Source organism: Crocuta crocuta, unplaced genomic scaffold (assembly GCF_008692635.1).
Source record: "Crocuta crocuta isolate KB4526 unplaced genomic scaffold, BGI_CrCroc_1.0 scaffold197, whole genome shotgun sequence".
Classification (NCBI taxonomy): Eukaryota; Metazoa; Chordata; class Mammalia; order Carnivora; family Hyaenidae; genus Crocuta; species Crocuta crocuta.
The window spans coordinates 7960264-7980993 of record NW_027532002.1 but is presented as its reverse complement, the minus strand read 5'-3'; the positions used below and the strand labels follow the sequence as shown (position 1 = coordinate 7980993).

The 20730-nt window shown below is 40.5% G+C and overlaps 1 protein-coding gene across 3 annotated transcripts in view; it reads left to right on the top strand.

Moving 5' to 3' along the window:
- The window catches only part of CREB5 (cAMP responsive element binding protein 5), a 492421-nt gene that overhangs the window by 67903 nt on the left and 403788 nt on the right, over positions 1-20730 (top strand). The gene's annotated exons all lie outside the window — the stretch shown is intronic.

The following is a 20730-nucleotide window of genomic DNA, read 5'->3' as shown; positions in this document are numbered from 1 at the left end:
GGCTTTTTATAATCATTGTTTAAAATAAAAATGTGAATATTATAAAAACAAAGTAATAGATACAAAATGTTAGTGTTATGAGTTTCCCTAGATAAGCTGCAGTCTAGTGAGTTTCCAGCTCATTTCGAGCCCTGTGGCTTCATGGTCACAGCTCCTGGATGAACCGAAGCTGGTTGGAATCTCCTGCCCTCACTTCTACCAGAATAGCTCCATTTTATCCGATTTATGTATTCATGTAAGTACATTTATATATCTGTACATATGCTTACTCTGATCACTCCCCTTTCATCTTACATAATACTGCTGTCCACTATTTTGGGGCCACTTTTTCCTACTGTTCTTGCTATAAACGTTAATATTGTTGTTTTATATGGTCAGTGTTTGTTTCGATTCACCCACTTATTTGCATTTTCTTTGTCTGTCTTCCTTTCTGGCATCTCATCTCCCTTCTCTAGGACTACTCTTTCTGAAGTATATTCTTCAAAGTCGAAGGTCTTCTGGCAGTAAACTGCACGGCTTTTAGTTTGTGTGAAATGTCTATTTCACCCTTGTACTTTTGCTAGATGTGAAATTCTAGGTTGGTCATTTTTCTGAACATTTTGTAGATTTTATTCCACTACAAGTCTGGCATTTGTTGCTGCTTTTGAGATGTTTGCTGCTAGTGTAATCACCTTTTATGGATGATCTGTCTTTTCTCCTTTAGATGTTTTCAATATTGTCTTTATATCTTTGGTGTTTTGCAGCTTTACTGTGATGGGTCTTACTTGGTATGTGTTTCTTATTATATATCTTCCTTTGGACTTGGCTTTCTGAATCTGAACACTTAGATCTTTCATCTCTTCTCAAAAATTCTATGCCAGTGTTACTGGTATTTCACTAAAATAATCTTTTTGAACTCTCGTTAGACATTTATTAAGTGTCTCATTCTGTTTCTCATAAATATTCTTTTACACTTACCATTTCTTTGCTTCTCTCTCCTGTGTTTTGGCTAATTTCTTGGGTTTTAACTTCCATTTTACCAATTCTTTCTTCAACTTGACTAGTCTATTAAGCTATCCATTGTGCTTTTAAATTACATTTTCAGTTTTTAAAATATTTGGTCCCTTTTCCAATCTGCCTGGTGTTTTGAAAGTATTTTATTACTTTCTCTGGTTCTTTATTCCATATTTGTTTTATTAACATTTTATGTCTGGTTATTTTATATTCTGTATGATCCATTCCAATATTCAAAATTCTTGGCAGTCTAATTCAGCTGTTATTGTTTCTGCCGGTCCTCACTCCTGGGACCTGTTTCCTCATGTACTTCATAATTTTTTGGATTTTGAGTTCCTATTCAGATGTATCTGTAGCAATCCTCTAAGACCCAAGTTGAGGGTCAGTCCATCAGAGAGAATCTGGATTTATTTCTGCCAGGCCCTGCAGGTCCCTACCCATCTGGGTCCACACTGGGTTAATTTCTTGGCTTGAGGTTTTCTAGATTGTGAGTAGTATCAACTTAACCACAAACCTTCATAGGACAGGCCTGTGGTTATAAATTTTCAGGGAAGATGTAATATTCCAACCTAGAGCCTAGGCTAAGATTTTCTTGTTATTTCCCTTTACATGGTTTATGTGGAAGGCACACCCCTTCATTATTTTGGCTTTATATGAAGTCTCAGTTCCAAGTCCTCATCTTGCTTCGGATGCAGTGTGGCCATTAAAATTCAAGCCTCTTGGTTATAAAGATTGGTGAATGCCTGTAGGATAGCCATAGATTCAGCGAACACCTGTCTTCTGGCCATATGAGCTCAATGATTTGTTTATCCTTCCTTTTTTATATAGCTCAACTATTAAAAGTGTTTATATATTAAACTAGGTATCTAGTTCAAAATACTTCACCAAATAGAATTAAAATTTTTTTTCTGATGAAGAAACTAAGGCCCAGGAATGTTAATTGACTGTAAAAAACTACAAACAAGTGGAAAGTAAAACAGCCTCTAATTGCCTGTTCACTTTGTAGATCACACAAAATAATAACGCTTCAGCTGTTAGATTGGCGTTTATTGTGTCACTTCTAGTAACTCGAGATAACTCTGAAATCAGAAGTCGATTTTCCCCAAATTGTGATAACTTGCTAAAATAAGATGAGATTAAATCATTGTCACAAGGTCATTGGATGTATTATAGTTGAGATAAGAAGTCTGCCTCTCTGACTTCCAAGGCTATAGTGACATGAGGAGAAAATTTAGTCCTCTAACAGTTTCTTCAAGCAGATTCTGCCTTCTGAATCTAGATTTGAAACCACTGGTCGTGGAGAGGAAGTATCCATAGTTATTAAACAGCCATATTTTAAAGGACTCATACAGACATATCTTACCAGCATCAGGATATTCTCACATGCAAAAGCCTCCAGTTAAGAATCTTTACTGCATATTAGGAAAATAAATGTAATTGGAAATGTACATACATTAGTTATTTATGCATTTTCAGAAAAGTGAACTCTTGCATCTTAAAAGAAATCTGAGTAACTGTGCAATATTGCAACTAGCAAATCTTAGAATAGGGAAGAGTAATACGTTTTTGAGATTCCAATATAAAGAAAAAAAAAGACATTGTGAATTTCAGTGTCCTTCTTTCAAATGATTGAGTGTTAACAAAGAAACCACCACCACCACCACCAATAATGTGTATATACAACACAAATGGAATAGCCAAGGGCTACTAGCTGTGGTTTTGTTTTGCTTCATTCCAAATTCCTAAATTTCTACATGAATTGGAGATATCATCAACAGCTCAGATTTTTCTTCAATTGTATCAATTTCATTCCATTTTTCACCTTGTGTCAGACGGTGTTCACCCTACGTACTCCGGAGCTTTCCTAAAATTGAAAAGTGAAGTTGTGGGTTTGAAACTTCCTGTAGAGGGCGCTATTGATATTGTCAGCTATAGCAAACATTTAAAAAATACATGGTTTCATAAACTGTAGTCGCTGCTGAGAAGTCATTAGGTTGATATTTGGGAGAGCTGAATGAAACCTAAATCCTAAGCAGACTAATAACTCTTAAGCTGTTAAATACTTGTGAAACTCGTATCCCTCCACTGCTGGCTTCTTGAATGCTGAGGTCTGAGTGTTCCCTCCCCTCCTCCCTTTTATTACTTAATGAACAATTCCTCTTCTGGTCTGTATTAACAATGATGCTTGGATCTCAGCATCGATAACACACTGCGTGCCCTGTTGTGCTGCATGTTGAATGATTTGTGTGTCTTTGAGAAAGTCCAGCTTCTCCTCTTAATCTGCTATCCTGGAGGCTCTGTAATTTACTCCCACAGTTCCCTGCCATAACATATTTCATGTCAAGTGGGAGGGTTTAAGAAAAAAAATCCGTCTTAATAGAGATATTTTCAAACAAAGACAGAGGGCAAAGAGGATCTTCTTGGATATTAAATGAGAACATAACCAAAGCTTATTTTTCTTTTGTATTATTATGAAGCAATTGATGATTGCCTGGGGCTTTGGGGATGAATCAGACTTTTAATAAGTTTCAGTGAGAACAGTGTTCACAGAGATAAGTTAATTAATTGCTGTGCTGTGTGAAAGCTCATGTAGATAGTGTTTTATTCTACTGTGTAGACTGTTCATAAAAAGGCACACAATTCTTTGCCACACTAATGCTTATCGACAAACCTTCACAGAAAATATTACTTTGCTCCTTTCTTTAAGAAAAGAAACTGTTAATAACCTTATTAAGCCAGAAATGAAATACAGTACTCATCACTCTCCAAAAGTGGCACCAAGAACAAAAGTTTCCTTTTCGAAGCTCTAATGTCTTGCACCTATTGTTTGCAAAACTCTTCTAGATGCTGAAAGACACCTCTCTCCTTATTACTTTAATCTTGAGGTTTTGGCAAAGTGCTTCTTTTTCCTCTGCATCTTTTGGTCGATTTCAAACTAGAAGAGTTCTCTGTCCTATGTTTTACCCTGTTGGTGTGGCAGCATTATAAAGGACGGTAAAAAAATGACTTTGAAAGCATCACTTGTTAGTACAGTGAGTTTTTCTCCTGATGGCTACAATTTACATGCCATGGCCCTATAAGCCTTCCAGCTTTTTCCTGATGCTGGGAAGAAAAAAAAAAATCAAACAGTTTCTTAGAGTCTGGAATGCTTTCCCTGGCAATTGACAACAGAGTTCAAGTCAAGTTTATGATTTGGACTTAAAGTTAGACTTTCCTTACACATTTTTAACTCTTTGAAAGATGGGTTGAATATAATATGCCGTACATATCTCTTGCTGTGTTTGTTTTATTATTGATTGTATTTTCGAAAGTCTTTGTTGGTAACTTTTTTAGAATTTGTTTTTAGAATAGAGGAAAGAAAACAATCTGTTCAGAGGCTCATGTATCACCTTAATGCATTAGCTGTTAATTTTTTTTTTTTTTGGTTAAATTACTCATAGGATTAAATGATTCTATTTGTATACTTAGTTTCCTGTACTATTTCGAATCTAGTATTATATCATAATTTTATCCAAAATATTTCCTCCCCTCCCCCATGTGGGTATGGTCTCCACCCCTTGTACAGATTTCAGCAACTTATGTGTCTTCTTGGGAATTAGGAAGTGTCCTTATGTGTAAGAAGTGTGTCATCATACCTCTCTTAAAGGGTGCTATAAGGACCAAATGGCCCATCTGAGTCACCTAGCACTGTGCCTGGCACACACATAAGCACTCAACACGTTTTTCATTTTTCTCCCTCTTCTTTCCCTGATCTTAATTGGATTTCATTTGTCATTACGAATAGGCTATTACATGCTGTAGAATGAATCTTTCTGGAAAACAATTATATGAGCAAATAAAACTTAGGTTTAAAATATGTTCATGGTTTCCATATAGCTAAAACATGAAATAAAGGAAATGAGATCAACTGGCCATTGAAGAATTGATCCGTGAAGACTCAGTGCCACTATAATTTTCGCTGAGGTCTGAGATCTGCTCCAATTCTGATGGGCGGTAAGTGGCCCTCAGCGCCCCCTCTTTTGGCTCACCCCACGTATCTCCGTGGGCTCCAGGAGAGACTGGCTGTGGTTCTTCTTATTAAATATCAGAACAACAAATGAGTCTTCCATCCCCGTCCCCTTGTTTTCACTTCCATTTCTCTACCCTAGTGATCTTCACGTGTTCTAAGAAGAAATTTGAGTTTCTGTGTTTGGGAGACTGTTCCTCAGAAGTAACCTTTGCATTTCTAGCCAGCGTCCATCCAGAGGACATCCTTCTTTTCCAAAGGTGGCTGTTTTAGGAATGTCTAAAAACCCTCTCATTCTCCCCACTGTCCATCAGAGGGACTGTACTATACAGAAGATCCCGGCCTCTGGGACTCTGTGCTCTGGTTGCCTCTTTCTCGATTCTCCTCAAGTGCAAGGTTTGTTCTACATCTGTGGCTTTGCTTCAGGATTATGTGGGACTACACCTCATGGGTTATACAGTGTTTCTCTTGTAGGCATTTACCCTTGAGTCTTTCCAGTTCACTCTTGCTCTTGATCAATGATAGATCAATATTTCTATTGCAGGCATACCTGACATAGAATCTTAGAAATGCAAAACAGAATGATCTTGTAGTTTATCTAGTCAGATCCTTGTTGTCAAAAGTGTGGGGAAGGAGGGTGGGAGAATGAAGAGATTTTCTGGGTACAGATGACACCTCAGTCCCATAACTCAGACCTTGTCTCTCTTGTGATCCACTTTCAGCATTAGTGAGTTCAGGTTTAATGCTGCCTCTTTGTTTACTCATTTGTCCTTTTTAAGTATAGCCATCTTTCTCAGTCCACAAAGTAGTGATACTTTTTAGCAGAGAAACATTAAATATTTCTATTGGGCCTGACTCTCTTCTCAGAAACGTCTCATCAGACTCTGCATCTCATAAAGAAAGCAACAAGCTTAAAGCTTTAGGATTTTCAAACATCTTTCTTCCTATTCCCGTCTCTGCTACGTTTCCATCCATCTCCCCATTTATTTCAACTTTTCTTGGTTACTTTGATATTCTGATGATTGATTGTAGATTCTGCTAGATCTTAATTAGCCTTTCTCTGATCTCTCCTGGCCTCACTGTGATGTAAATTAAGGTTGACTTCGGGGTTCCAGTCCAATATGTAAAGAGCTTAGAAGTCATCAATCCCGTTCTTACAGCTGAAAATCAACAGCTATCTAACAGAAAACAGTTTGTTCAAATTAATAATAGCAACAATGTATTGGGTGATGATAATTTATGAATAAGAGAAAGAAAAGCACAGTTTTAAGGGATGAGAGGGAAGACTTGAGAATTCTGTTATAAGGTACCTGGGTTACCTGGGACATAGTATAGAAGTAAACCTGGATTAAGATGCAAATGTATATTGTAAATTCTAGAGAGACCAGTGAAATACTTTTAAGAAGAAGTATAGTTGATATCTTAAGGGAAAAGAAATGAAATTGTATAAAATGGCAATTAAAAGCAAGAAGTCAGAAAAAGAGTAGAAGACAAAAGAATAAAAAAACCCAAAGAACAAGGGCAACAGATATGAAATATTTACAAATGTGGTAGATACAAACCCAGCTACATCAATAATCACTTTATTTTTAATTTTAAAATATTATGTATTTATAAGTAAGCTCCATGCCCAACGTGGGGCTTAAAATCACAATCTTGAGATCAAGAATCACGTGCTTTACTGACTGAGACAGCCAGGTGCTCCCATAAATACTCACTTTAAAAACTGGTCTAGATATACCAGTTAAAAGAGAGACTGTCAGAGTGGATAAAAGAAACAAGACCCATCCATATGTTGTCTACAAGAAATGTACTTTAAATGCAAAGACACATAAAGATTAAAAGTAAAGAGGGGGTGCCTGGTGGCTCAGTTGGTTAAGCGTCAGTTGGACTTCGGCTCAGGCCATCATCTCATCGTTTGTGGGTTTGAGCCCCACATCGGGCTCTGTGCTGTCAGCTCAGAGCCTGCAGCCTGCTTCAGATTGTGTACGTGTGTCTCTCTCTGCTCCTCCCCCACTCATGCTCTGCCTCCCTCTCTCTCTCAACAATAAATAAGCATTAAAAATTATTTTTAAAATTTAAAAAAAAAGTAAAGAGATGATGAAAGATATACCATGCTAACATTAATCAAAAGAAAGCTGAGTAGCTGTATTTATTTCAAATAAATACATCCTTAACATAGGTCATCTAGTCCTGTGGAGAGCCAAGTGTTCTTTAGATGCCTCTGCTTTCTTCTCATATAATTCATGTTAAGAGAAAATCCCCCGTCTTTCAATATTCGGCACAAACGTCACCCGCATTTGAGTCTGTGCCCACCATAATTCTGTGATACACCATGCCTGCTGAGTGTTGGATTGGACTTGGTTTCACCCAGGATGGAACAGTGTTGCTTAAAATTCTGTCATGAAAAGAAGCCTCTTTGCAAATTCATCTTCTAACCCTTGCATTTTTATTTTTGTAAGGGAAGAGTAAAGAGATTATACCGTATTTTCCTATTTCGCTTTAGCACATCTGTCGATCTTATGTCTTCTTTGAATAGGAGTGACTTTTTTTAAAATATAATTTATTGTCAAGTTAGCTAACATACAGTGTATACAGTGTGCTCTTGGCTTCGGGAGTAGATTCCCGTGATTTATCTCTTACATACAACACCCAGTGCTCATCCCAACACCCAGTGCCCTCCTCAATGCCCATCACTCATTTCCCCCTCTGCCCCGCACTCCCCCAACCCTGTTTGTTTCTCTATATTTAAGAGTCTCTTACGGTTTGCCTCCCTCTTTGTTTGAAACTATTTTTTCCCCTTTCCTTCCCCCAGGGTCTTCTGTTAAGTTTCTCCAATTGAGTTGGAGTGACTTTTATAAATTTGGAAATAGTCACCAAAATTATCTTCCATCCTACTTTGAAAGAATATGCCTTATTTCTCTTCCCTGAAAGAGGAAAAGAACTATGGTTATTTCCCTGAGGGGGTTTAGGAGGAAACTATTTGGAGATTTTTAGATGAAATGCACTGTATGCCTGAGAATGTTATCTAAATTTTCATTGGAAAAAGACCTATGTTAGGCTGTTCTCATGGAAGATGAAACTCTTTTAAATGCCATCTGTTAATTCCATCATAATCTTAGATTCTAAGGTTCAGCTAGCTTGGGGTACTTGCCTACTCTCGAGGGGAACAAGCCCATTCCAAAGCAGGATATAGCCATTTCCATTAGTGGTCAAGGGCAGTTTCTCTCCACACTGGCTTTGCAGTATGAACTTCCCTTTTACACAAGCTTCGTTCAAGTGACATGATTTAGAGTGGATGAGGATGAACGTTTGTTAGGAACAAAGTAAAGGAAGAAAGAAGGGCCCTGCCTTCTCACTGATCTTCCTGCGGTTTCTGTTTTCAATTTTCCTTCGTGCTATAGCCGTGGTGCGTGTCAGGGCAAGGTTGGTGTTAGCCCAGGCTCCCCCCACCCTTTTCTTTTTCTGACTGGCTCTGCTGGGTAGCAAATATCTGACTTGCACTATTCTCCAGGTTATAACAGGTTGGTCTACATTGTGTACCACATGTAGTGGGGTGTGCTCCAATTACAGAGAACATCCTAAACAGGTCTTCATTTTGATAAAGGCATAAAATGCCTTTTCCCTAACGGGGCTAAGAATCTCAGCCAAAGGAGGTATTCTGTGAAATGATCTGAAAGGAGGGCAAGGAGTACCTTCCCCATTTTTTTTTTTTTCCTGCAGCAACTCAAGGCAAATTCCTCAGAAATCAGATTGGCAAGGGCAGAGAAGGGGTGGCCTGGAGCTCTGGAATTCGGGCTTGCTGAATGCATGCCATTCCCTTGCCACGTAGTCCCAAATCGGTGCCAACTACAGGAAATAAAGATCTAAGTCAGAAGTGCAGTACAGGCACAAGGTAATCATCAGCTCAATTAAACTGGTTATTCCACAAATAGCCTAGAAACAGCAGGATTGCCAAACAATCTTCAGCCCCTGAAACATTTGCAAATGAGCATGACAACGGAGATGTTCTTTCTTTGTAGCCATGCACTGTCACATTTTAATGATGGATTATAGACGTGGGCTCTTGGCAGCAGACTGTTGCATACATGATTCTACACTTATTTTCTTTTAATCAGAAGATACAAAGGCTTATAGATCTATGGCACTGTGCCCAGGGAGGGGTTAGATAAAATTCTAGAAAGAAGAAGAATGTGGGAAAATGGGGTATATATATATGTGTGTGTGTGTGTGTGTGTGTGTGTATGAATACATATATTTGAATATATACACATATGTGTGTGTGTATACTTTTCCTTCTTTTTGGGTGTAGGGCAGATATGCTTTAATTGTCAGGAGATATTTTGTTTTATTTTAGGTGGCAGTTTTGCACCTGTTGGGGATGTTTATAACCAACTATAAAAAACTAGCTGGTATAGCATATGTCTCTAATTCTATAACATATGCTAATTTATATCAGTGTCATTTAAAAATTGCAAATTAACCATATTTTTTCATAAACTAGTAATATCATCTCTTGATGTCATAAATATGAGAGTAACATGTTATTTCCACAGTCCTGATGTCAGGAAGATATTATTTTAAGTATTTAATGGGATCAGAGGCTTAGTGCAGGAAATATATTTTTTCTATATGTTTCCTGTGTCCGTTTTACTTAGTTTAATCATTTTAATTGCAGTTTCTTTTTATTTTAAGACAGGACCGTAACTCTTAGATGCTATTACTTCTTTTTCTTTTTGGCAAGTTGGAGAATACCAGGTAACTGTAAGAATGAGGAAGCTGGAACTTCTATATTCGTCTGCACTGTCCCTATCTTGGTCTATATCTGTCTCCTTTGGCTGTTTTCCCTTTGCCTTCTTTGTATTGTGGATTACTTAGCCTTTATTCACTTCACTAGTCTGTGAGTATAAAAAGAACACAAAATCTGGGTCCCTTTCTATGAAGACAGATGACTTTATAATGCATTTTAAACACCCTGAAAATATACAGACATTTTCTTAAGGTGTTTTGTTGTAGTGCCTTGGATCAGGGTGTTAAATGATATGTGGGACCTGATTTCTCAAGAAGAATTTATTCTAAAACAGCAGTGTAATAAGTTTAAAATACAGAGGAAAAAATTCCATAGCTCTGGTTTAGGTCCCATATGTGTGGATGTGTGACATCCATCAGTGGGATAAACAGCACCTGGTGGCTGATTTACAGAGTGGTGTTCCTCCAAAAAGGCAGCCATTCACCCCTTGACAACTAAATGAGTGATGGCAGCTGTATTCCAGAAGGCTGTATTTGGGAAAGCAAAATTTAGGATAGGGTGGGATCAACATAAAAAGATAAGGAGATGTAAGGATCCCATCTGTCTGGCTCTCTTGGGTTCAAGCCAGCCCCTGGAGAATACAGTGTCTCCCTCTTCTTCCACACTGGGGGATACTGAAGATTTGCATTGAGGCCCTCCATACATGCCCCAGCTGCCCCTTGCTCAGTCTGTTTGGATTAGTGAATCAGGATAACAATTGTTCCTCCTTAAAAAAAAAAAAAAAAAAGAAAGGATTCATTAGCCTAACATAATACCTTGGCCTTCATGTTTAGCAATTAGAACTACCAGAGGCAAGTTCAGAAGTGGTAAGTCAGCAATGCTAAGACTTGACTGGCACCAGGACAGTCCTTTCTTTGCCACAAAACCTCCCATTATTCTGGAAGGATTCTATGGCCCCTCCTCCTTTACCATACAAGGCCCTACTCAGGAAAAGAAAGCACTAAAACCAGACTTTAATTCAGATGCACAGGGAAGGAGAACACGATGGAGCCAATCAAAGCAATAGATCCTGAAATTTAAGTCTTGATCTTTAAAAAAATTTTTTTAATATATATTTATTTTTGAGAGACAGAGTGTGAGCAGGGGAGGAGTAGAGAGAGAGACACACACACAGAATCCAAAGCAGGCTCCAGGCTCTGAGCTGTCAGCACAGAGCCCAGTGTGAAGCTCAAACCCACAAACTGGGAGATCATCACCTGAGCTGAAGTCGGCCGCTTAACTGACTGAGCCACCCAGGTGCCCCTAAGTCTTGATCTTTAACCTCAGGTTTCAGGAGCTCAAGTCTCAGTTCCAGGAGGAGAGGAAATGAGGAGTTACTGCTTGGTGGGTACAGAGTGTCTGAGATGATGAACGCATTCTGGAAATACATAGTGGTTGGTGATCATTATGCAACAGCGTTAAGGACTTAATGCTACCAATTTGTTACTTCAAAATTGGCATAAGGTGAGGTTTCTACTTCTTACTAGCCATATTGGCAAGTTACCGTATCTTTAATTCCATTCCTTCAGCTATAGAATGTAAGAGGATGGTAATAATGATATGAGCTAGCTTCACAGGGTTGTCCTAATTGAATAAGATATATGGGACAGACTTATACTGATTCAAAATAATCAAGATTAGCTGCTGTTCTGATGAGATATGAAGGTGAATTCTGTGGTTAAAAGCTCTTACATTTGTTGTGTAGTCCTCCGTTTATAGAACTCTTCATAGAAGTCACCAATTTCAGGTTTGCCTACAAGATAGACTTTCATCTTTTTGATATCTCATGTAAGATTTTAATTGCTCTAAAAGATGCACCCTGTTGATAAGGGTGTGGGGACAGGAGGCACTTTTGCTCATTGCAGGTTGGACAGTCCCTTGGGAGACTGCCCCAAGCGGTATGTGACAAACATAGCCTGTGACCCTGCAGTGCCATTTCTATGAAAAGGAGGCACCTTTGTATTTATAAGTACATAAATGAGCGTTCACTGTAGTACTGATCATAATAGCAACAAATCAGAAACTACATGAATATCCATTCTAGTGAATTGATTAACCCAAACAATGGAATCTTATATAACCATGAAAAGGGTTATATAAGATGCCAAATTACAGTATTTCCATGGACAGATGTCCACAATAAATTGTGCAATGAGAAGAAAAAGCAGTCTGGGAACAGAATGTATAGTTTGATCATATTCATGCATTTTATGTTTAGATGTATGATACAATTTGCAGAAGGCTATTCATCAGACTTAATAGTGGTTCTCTCTGGATGGGATTATAGGAGGAATTTAGTTTCTAGGTTGAACACTTCTTTGTTACTTGGGGTCTTTACAAGCATGTATTATTTTTATAATTTGCAGAAACAACAAAAGTATCTCCATTAAAAAAAAAATGAAACAGACACCATAAAGGGTCTCTGGCTATGTAGAGGAAGAGCAAGCCCTTGTACTTCTCAAGGTGTTATCCTAACTTCAACCTTCTTATTTTCATGTAGCATCATCCAGATCTGAGTCCATAAAAGGGGAATGGATGAACAACTACTACAATGAAAGAAAGTAATAGGATTCCAGCAGTCTTAAATGTCTTTGCATCTGTCTTCTTCTGGCAAATTTATTCGGTGTCTTGAGTATCCTTCCAGCCTCTGTACCCACAACCTCCCCCTTCTCTGCCTCTTCTGATTTGTCTTATTAGTGAGGCTGAAGTCAGAACTATGTTCATAATACTCTCATGGTAAGTGCTCTGGGCAGCTGCTGGCTTTTTAGACCACAGTCCCCCCAACACAAACAGGGCGACCGTATGCCCGGATTACCTATCATAACCAAGATCTTGCTACGGCAGGGTCCTCTGCTCATCATCTAATAGGTCTCCTGCTTCCCTCCACAAACACAGGACTCAGTCTATGAAGGGATACAATCCCCAACAAAATGATCACTGAGAGACACGGCAGAGACTTTTGCCTCTCTGTATACATACATATGTGCCTGCGCATGCGCGCACACACACACGTGTGTGGGCTGGTCAACAAAATGATAAAATGTTAATGCAGGGGGTGAAAGGAGAGATGGAGTGTCTTGAAATAAAGGCTGCTACAGCAAGATGTGGTAGACAATGGGGATTCTGGGGTCAGAACCAGGTTTGAAACCCACCTGCCTTGTTTATTAACTGTGTGACCTTGGTCAAATTACTCAGCCTCCCTGAGCTTCCATATTCCCATCAATAAACAGGAGTAACAACATCTTCCACCCAGGGTTGTGACGATTAAATGAGATAAAATATATAACGGGCTTAAACCAGAGGTTGTGTAACAAATAATAGGGTTCTTTCCTTCTTCTCAGACTTTTGTATAGCACTAAATAGCCATGGCAGTCTTGAAAATAGATGTGTGTGTGTGTGTGTGTGTGTGTGTGTGTTTCTCAAACAGCACAATGTCCCAGTGTACTGTTTGCACTGCATTCTCTTTAAGTGTCAAGTAAGGGCACTGTTGTGAAAGCTATAGACAGAGTATTTAAAAATCGGGGTGGGGGAGGAGAACGGAGGAATACGGAGGCTTTATATTTTCTGACTTGCTCAGTGGATAATTTTCATGATTCAAATGAGGCTGAGAGTACCTTTCCAGGTTTTAAATATTCTCTATCATGTAAGAATGAGGAGGAATTGCTGATCAATTAGGTTTAAAAGCTACTGAAATTCTCAAGAATCATTTAAATAAGGTACTTATGAATGCCCTTAAAGAGACTAGAATAACCTTCCACACGTCAGCAGGTACACCAGTTAAACATGTGGTTAACGATGATATAAAAAGAGGTGGTATGTGAAATATCAGTTCATGTGAGGTGCCGCTCAATATTAATTTATATGATATCAATAATGTTTTAGTCTAAATGAACCTTCTGTATATATAAAACACTCCTAATTATTGTAAAACCGTTACTTTCCACTTACCATTGATCTTAAGGAAATGAATAAAATTTTGGAATGTGCTGACACAGCACTATTATTCTGGGGCATTATTCAGAGCAGGTGTCAATCTCTTTCACTTAATCTTGAGGCATGAAAAAGAAAGATTTTTCATTTAATCAAGTCTCAAAAAAAAAAGGAACACATTAAGATAAGTATGACTTTTATAGAGATGTTAACATTCTAATACTCTTTGGGGTAGGTGAAGCTTTTGATTTTCAGCCAGGTTCATAAGAAAACATTAACTTTTATAAGGTGGTGGATACAGTAATTCCCTATAGGAATAGGTCAAGCCTTCAGCAACCTTCCAGATGAGGTTCCCCAAGCTTGAGTCAAGTGACCAGGCTGTCCCTTGTTAAGCAACATTTCAGAGTTGATATGCATCCTCAGCTCCAATGCAAGAGCATGACATTTTCAAGCTATACCTGTCGGGATTTTAAGGAGTAATTCTAGAAAATCTAAACCACACACGAGTTAATATAATTATAACTGCTCGTGTAAATAACATGTGTAGGTCAAGACTAGTAGGGAAAATTGTGATCATTTCAACTAGAACGAGCTTGTATAAAATCGCTCTATTGCCTACAAGCTCAGGGAAGATTTGCTAATGTAACTGTACCTTCACCTTCAAATACAAGTGGCTTATACTAAGGTTCTTAATTTGAGGACTAATTGGATTGCTTCTTCATTCTCATCCAAAGAACTTCAGTATTACAGCTTCCGTGCCATTTTATGGAACATTTACTGAACACATTCTAAATGCTAAATAGTGGTAAGCACTTGACATAGATTATTATTTAAAAGATTTTTGTTTTGAAGTTTAATTTTGAGAGAGAGAGACATAATGTGAGCCGGCAAGGGGCAGAGAGAGAGGGAGACACCGAATGCAAAGCAAGCTCCAGGCTCTTGAGCTATCAGCACAGAGCACAACGTGGGGCTTGAACCTACAAGCAGTGAGATCACGACCTGAGCTGAAGTCACACGCCCAACTGACTAAGCCACCCAGGCACCTGTAGATTGTTTGGGCCACCTGGGTGGCTCAGTCGGTTGGGCTTCTGACTTCGGCTCAGGTCATGATCTCACGGTTTGTGAGTTCCAGCCCCGTGTCGGGCTCTGTGCTGACAGCTCAGAGCCTGGAGCCTGCTTGGGATTCTGTGTCTTTCTCTCTCTCTGCCCCTCTTCCATTTATGCTCTGTCTCTCTCTGTCTCTCAAAAATTAATGTACAAAAATTTAAATAAAATAAAATCTACCCCAAACCTTATAAGGCGTAACAGCATCTGACATTTATTTCAGTAATTGTGTCCCAGGCCTTGTTTTAAGCACTTTACATATATTAACTCATTTGATCCTTGTAAAATCCTGAGAGGTGTATTATATGACTCCATTTTACAGATGAAGAATAAAAAATTCAGAGAAGTTAAAAGACTGGCCTTGGTCCCACACTCAGTAAGTGACAAAGCTGAAGCTGTTAGACCTCTTGCTCTGCTTGCCTTTACTCTCAGCATAGTGGGCATACATCCGGGGGCACGACGAATCTCGTGAGTCTTTGGTCTGTAGTTGGAGCTGACTACATAATTCTTGGACTCAGTGCTAATGAAAAATGCAAGGCCCCTTGTTCAAAAGACAGGGGGAAGGTGTCATTAAAGATATTAAATAGAAAGTTTTTCCTTGCTTTCATAGCTAATCTCTCAACTTGTCCTGGTGTTTTTAACTAGATATTTAATGTGTCATTCTAAGTGACACAGAATTTAAATATTACATTATTAGCATTCATTTTACCATTAATCTTGATATTGCACAGCGCCACTGTAAATGTCACTGTAAGTTAACTTGTATGTGGGATCACTGAAATCACACAACCTGTATTTCATGGGTCCTATGTGCATATGTTTTGTTCTCACCAGAGCAGTGGAAACACTGCACAAAATGAACTCATCTGTTTTATTCCAGTTCTAGATGTGCACACATTCTGCCAGAGCTCTGCCTTCTGTTTACTCATATATAAGGAAAGACTGAAAGGAAAAGGAAGTGAGGGCTACCCCATCTTCAATGCCATTTTCAGTGTATGTGGTTGTTGACCAGCACAGCGATGTAACATGAGTCAGGTTTTCTCATTCCTTTGTTCTTCAAACGCCAATGGCCTTTACCTCCCTGTGTTCCAAGAAAGTCCTGGTTTGAAAGAAAAGCATGGTCTCTCCCCCATCCCACTCAACCTTAGATGAAACAGGCTTCCTTCGCACTCACTTCCGGTCTCACTGAATTCCCAAGCAGCCTCAGGAACACTACATGCAAATAAGGTGGGAGGGAACAGCCTGCGCTGCAGAATCTCTGCTTCTACGCATGCTCTGTGTCCCACCAGGCTTCCAGCAGGTGCTGGTACCGGTACCAGTGTTCTGGGTCTCTCTCCCACTTCGGCCAGGCTCCAGACGTGCAATCCTGGCTGGGCAAGTTATTCACTGCTCTAAGACTATCTTCTCTTCGCAAAAAGAGAATGGTACCAGATACCTCATAGGGTTGTTTTGAGGAATAACTGAAAGGATACACATAAAAGTCAGCCTAAGGCATGACACATAGTAAATGCTTCGGAAATGTTAGCGAGCCATGTTGTGTTTTTTGCTGTCTTTTGGATGCATTTTGCAGTTCCGTTTGTTTAAAAATTTTTAACTCTTCAAAAAAGATAATGAAGAAAGCTGGTGAAGATTCATCTTGGAAAAGAGCGAAACTTCTAGTGGAGCACAGCTAGGGGTTTAAGCACAAACCTAGCATCCTTCCCACTACCGCTGTTAATTCAGTTAAGAAAACCTTCGAATGAAAAATTAAATGGGAAACGTCCCTCTGAGTGGATATTTGTGAAAGGGATGAGGAGAAGCCTTCTCTAGGGGTACATGTGTCTTTATGGGAAGCAGCTAGAGGATTGATCTTAAGTATATGATCCTTGGGTCATATATATATTTAGTGTTACAGGCAGCAGACTCTTCTGTTCCTTCCCCAGCTTTCTCCTGGGTCACTGCCTATCTGTGAATTTTCTAAACCTGAGTCACTCAAAGCGGGGTCCCCAGGCACTTGCATCAGAATCACAAATGCAGAATCCTAAGCTCAGTGCCAGAGCTTTGAACTGAAATCCCCAGGGAAGTCCGATCCCCCCCAAACTGCCTAACAGGTTGCCCAAGTGCTTCTTATGTTGCTAGGTTTGATAACTCCCGTGGGAGGCTAGAAGCTGGGAAGAAGGAGACCTCTTCTTTTTTTTAATCCTCAGTACCTTGTAGACTTGCTGCCCTTTGTTGAATGTTGGAGAAATGACAGAATCCAAAGCACAAGTGTAAAGGATTTTCCCTCATCCGAGGATCCTTGGAATGGTTCTACTCAGGACTAATAGTCAGTAGGTAAGCCCTGGTAAGTCTGTAAATATATTAAAATTTTTCCACGGGGGTTAGGAAGTACCCACTATTCTGGGCTCTGTGCTATCCTTCTGGTCCAGTTGCCCAGGCTTCCTTGGACTGCCCTCTGATCCATTAACTAAAGCGTTAACCCTTTGTCTAGCATGGGGTCTCATCTCTTCTCACTGGCCAATAAAGGTGCCAGTCAGCCACTCGCAAGTCTAACCAATGTGACACCTTACCAGTGGGCTTGTGCCGTGCATGTGCCCCTACCCTTTGGTGAGGGGGGTGGGATTGGGAAGGAAGACCTTGGGTGGGTGGTGCCCCAGGCAGTTTACCTCGACTTTGTTATCAAGATCCCCATCTCCATGTGTCCATGAGGCCATGATGGATGGGGTCCTAGTAAGGGAGATGACATTCGTGGAGGTGATGCTGGCACCCCAGCGGGCAAATCCTCAGGTTAATGGCCACCACCAGCTGACGTATCTACCCCTAGAGATAGATGGTCTTCATGGCCATTTCTGGGAACTGCAGCCTCCATGGGACTTTGGCGCCGAGGGATCCTAGAGGAGACGAGGGGAGCATGAGCCATACAAGAATTTGAGTCTACAAACACGAGGGCTCTGTGGGTATGATTTGACAGATGAGAGCCCGTTTGGTACCGGTAATGCATGGAGGGGTTAGTGTGGGGCTGGGAGAAATATGGAGAAGCAGGTTCTCTTTTCATTTATTTGGCCAAGTTTGTTAAAATCACCAAATGCCCTACTATCGTGACATTATCCACATTACTTTTGTTAACACAAAACGAGGGCGAATACTTACATAGTATTTGTCCTGTGCCAAGCATAATTCTTAACTTATTTGAGTTACTATAATTATCACCACATAACATAGATGAGGAAATGGAGACCCAGAGGTCAGTTAAACCTCAGGAAGCAAAGCCATGATTCGAAACGCAGGCAGCCTGACATTAGAGAACAAACTCATAAATGCCATGTCTCTTCTTCAGTTTACATTCAAAAAGTTTGTATGTGTGACTTAGTTGGTAACAAAGATTTGGAATACACACACACACACACACACACACACACTGTAATACAATGGATAGAAACATTTTGAATGAAATTGTCAGTTCAGCAGATGCTATGTTCACCATGAACCATACTGCTGATATTAAGAGAAGTTCTCTACCTACTGAGACCCAATATAGCCTGATAACTATCAGGGTATTGAGGAAGTCATTGGAAAAGCTACCTGTGTATTCCTTTGTCAAGTCATGGTTCAGACAGGAGCATTGTTAACCTAGTGGAAGCATGTCAAACAAAAGTTCAGCAACCATTGTTAAAGATCAACAAATGATTTAAAAAATGTTTTTTATTGTTTATTTCTGAGAGAGAGAGAGAGACAGCATGAGCAGGGGAGGGTCAGAGAGAGGGAGGCATGGAATCCGAAGACAGGCTCCAGGCTCTGAGCTGGCTGTCAGCACAGAGCTGGATGCGGGGCTCAAACACACGAACCGTGAGACCATGACCTGAGCCAAAGTCGGATGCTTAACCAACTAAGCCACCTAGGTGCTCCCAAATGATTTTGATAGTATTAGGAATTGATGGGCTACTTGCGTTAAAACTCATATATCTTATCTATATCTGTATCTATATCTATTTATCTATGCTTCTGTTTAGAGAATACTGGGAATTAAATGTTTTAATTTATATGTTGACTAACTCCCTACAGGGGTTTAAATATTTTATCACTTCATTTTTGCTTATTCACTTCTCCGTTTTGTTCCTTTGGTCCACACTTGTCGAGGGTGGGGGAGGGGAAGATTAGCTCTCTGACGGAGCTCTTGATATGTTAAACTTTTCAAGTTTCAGTCTCAGGTTTGTTCCTTGTTTGGCTCACACTTCTTTGCTAGAGAAGTAGGTAGACTACTTGCTTTGGGTGGAAAAGGCTATCCTCACTATTGAGTGGAAATGTGGGCGAGAAGGCTATTCCTCAGTAGGCTGTTTTTTCCTTGTGTAAACCCAGTGAATTGAGCTGTCATATTTAAAGTTTTATTGGTTAAGATTTCAAGTTAGGACTGGAGCCGTTCTTTCGCAGCTCTTTCAGGGCCACATGTGGAAAAGAACAAATGGAAAATTCAATGATGAGCTCTGAAGAAGGCTGTAAGAAACAAAGAGTGTCTAGTCCCTATGGTCTCCAGGAACACTGAAGGGCAGGGAGTTGTTTAACCACTTAAAAACAGAATGGAAAGACAAGACTCTTCGATATAATATATCAAACCAGCTCAGAAGTAGTATGTGATGATCTGGGCAAAGCATTGCAATTTCTAGCCAGTCCAGTCATGATTCTCTGGCAAACTGCACAGTCATGGTTATGATGCATTGGGATAAGAGGTGCTATATAAATGTTAGATGTTACATAAATGTCAGGAATGATTATTGTTTGTTAATGGGGGCTAAACTGTTCCTAAGCAAAACCCTGACTCCCAGCCAACCCGTCCGTAGCAGAGATTCTAACTACCAAATAACGCATGAGAACAGAATGCTCCCAACCTCGTCCTAGAAAGGAGCCCAGCTGGGATCTGGAGTTTGAAAACAGGGGCTGTGGTGCCACTACTTACTCAACTAACTTCAGACCAGCTCCCTGGCCTCCTGGAGTCTGCTTTAGCTTACCTGTAAAATGGGGAGAATAACACCTGTCCTATTTTCACCTATCTGTGCTCAGTCGCTGTGAGCAGCAGGGGTGTTCACATGCGTGCGAGTGCCCTGTGAAGGGTGAGCCGCTGCAAGAATGACAGCGGTCATCGTGGATCGGCTGGAATTTAGCTTATGCTTTCCCTTTGAGCCCTACCCACAAGGAGAAATCCGAATGGAAATTAAGCTGGGGATCCGGATGGGGACTGGCCACAGCTGAAAGCGGCAGGCTCCTTCTCTCAACGGAGCTGTCAGGAAGATACTGCAGACCAGACGCCCGGATCCTGCATTCTGGCTCTGGCTCTGCCACTTGCCAGCCTGTGAGCTTGGGCGAGTTACAGAGGAGGCTCTGGAAGTGATCGCCAAGGGCCCTTCCGGCTCTGACGCGGAGTCTAAATCAGGCTCATCACTTGGCTCTAGCCGTGATTTACCTTTCGCTTCCTGGAGAAACTCCCCTCCAGCTTCTCAGACACACGAAGCGGGGGGCTTGGAAAGGGCGGGCGTTGTGTGTTCCTTGTGAGGGTGCACAGTAAAGAAGTTATTCCCTTGGAGGTGAGGCTGCGGAGGGGATGGTGAAAAGGGGTGCCAAGTGAAGTGTTCTGGGAAGCCAGGATTCACGGAACACTCTAATGAGGTCACGACTGTCGCAGGCGAAAAGGGGGTGGACATCTGCTGGTGGGGGAAGGGGGCAGCGTTCTGCATTTCTGTTTGTAGAAAGTCTCTTCCCGCACCCTTTAGCACTCCCTTAGCCCCCCAACCCCCTGTCCCATCCCCATCTCTCAAACGCTACCAGGCCCTCCTTGGGGAGCCTGTGTCCGTGCCTCCTCCGTGGTCCTGTCTGAAACCGTGAGGATTGTTTCCAAGCTGACTCACACCACTAATGTCAGGGAGCCGTGTCACACGGC